Source organism: Eulemur rufifrons, chromosome 30 (genome assembly GCF_041146395.1).
Source record: "Eulemur rufifrons isolate Redbay chromosome 30, OSU_ERuf_1, whole genome shotgun sequence".
Taxonomy (NCBI): domain Eukaryota; kingdom Metazoa; phylum Chordata; class Mammalia; order Primates; family Lemuridae; genus Eulemur; species Eulemur rufifrons.
The window spans coordinates 34,818,842-34,820,704 of NC_091012.1; positions in this window are offsets into that span (position 1 = coordinate 34,818,842).

The following is a 1,863-nucleotide window of genomic DNA, read 5'->3' on the forward strand; positions in this document are numbered from 1 at the left end:
GGATTTTGCAGATGCTGTATGGCCTATATTTCCAGTAGTGGGCTGGGTCATATGGAGCCATCCCCACTTTCTCACTTCATCCCCCTATGCCCAGGTGCATGTCTGTTTTGTGTTGCTATAAAGGAATGCCTGTGGCTTGGTTTATTTGGCTTATGGTTCTACAGAATTTACCAGAAGCATGACACCAACATCTGCATCTTGTGAGGGCCTCAGGCTGCTTCCACTCATGGTAGAAGGCAAAGGGGACCTAGTATGTGCAAAAATCACACCATGAGAGAGGAAGCAAGAAAGAGAGAGGGGAGGGATGTGCCAGACTCTTTTTAACAACTAGCTCTCTGGGGAAATAATAGAGTGAGAATTCACTCAGACCCCCCTCAGGGAGGGCATTAATCTATCTGAGAAGGACCTGCCCCCATGACCCAAAGAACTCCCATTAAGCCCCACCTCCAACATTGAGATCAAATTTCAACATGAGGTTGTGGGGGGCAAACATCCAAACTATAACACCAGAGGTATGCATCAGTTATATGATTGGTCAGGGCACAGGGCACAGGGCACAGGCCTGAAACTGTCAAATTCATCCATACTGTGTATGAAGTGGCCAAGGTGAGTCACTATTGCCCCCATGATGAAGCTGGGTGAGTGAGAGAAGCCTACCACATCTCTATGTAATTGTCAGGGTACCTGATAGGTTGGCACTCTGCCCCATCCAGCAGAAGAGAGTAAGCCTGGTCAGGACAAAGCAGCCTTGATAAAACAACCACCTTGGCATGGGTAGCTCCTATAGTGAATTTGGCTAAGGAGGGCTCCTACCTTCACCCCCTACCCTAGATGCTGAGTAGTATACATGCCTCTAACTGACAGCATTCACACATTGGGGTTACATACACCCACCTGTATTTAGATTCATGCCAAACCCAGGGGGCACAGCTACTTATAATTTTCTTGCCAAAACATGGAAAAAATTAGGGGTTTGTTGCCTTTTAATTCAATGAGAAAAAAGCACTACTATCTCCTCCAGCAGCTAAATATGTGGAGGTGCTGATTAAATCTTTGTGCTTTCCTTTGGAAATACAATTCCTCAGCCTGTTTTGGGGGGTCCCCTTCTACTCTTTTTGTTATTTCTGTTGCTGTATTTAAATTCAAAAAGGAAAATAAAAAGAGTTGTCTGGAGTAATTTGTTCTCAAGAGGCAATGCTGACAGACCTTAATTGAATAATCTGGGTCTAACTATGTTTTCCTTCCCAGGGTTGCTTCTAAGTTTGCTCCTAGTCCCCAATTTGCCTAGCTCAAAAGGTTTTCAGGTTGTATATTTTTTGCATGGTGTTTACCATGGTGCCTCACAGAAAGAAAAGTGTATATTATCATAGCAACATGCGTGTCATACATATATACCTTCTCTCTCAGGAGAGTCGTATAAAACATGTTTGGAGGAGGTCAAGATCAATTTATTCATTTATTAACTTCATGGAGATATTCATTGCTTTGCTCACCTCTGCATGCCCCAGAGTCTATACAGCATCTGGAATGTAGTCAGTGCTGAATAAATGGGTATGGCAATGAGTTTATTGAATCTAAGAAATTTATCTGTGTTAGATGCTGTATTTAGTATCAGAGACCTGGTTTTGTTCCTAATTCTATCATGCATTTTCTGGGTAACCTTAAGCAAATAATTCCCTGAGCCTCAGCTTCCCTCACTGTTACAATCAGGATAACACATGCCTTACTCCAGAGTTGTTAAGAAGATCAAAAGTAAGTCAAGATGAGTGACTATATGAGAAAGTATTTTTCAAACTGCAGTGCTAAATACTTCAACTCGGTTTCTATTCTAATGGTAACATATCACATTGTTTAGATCTCCTC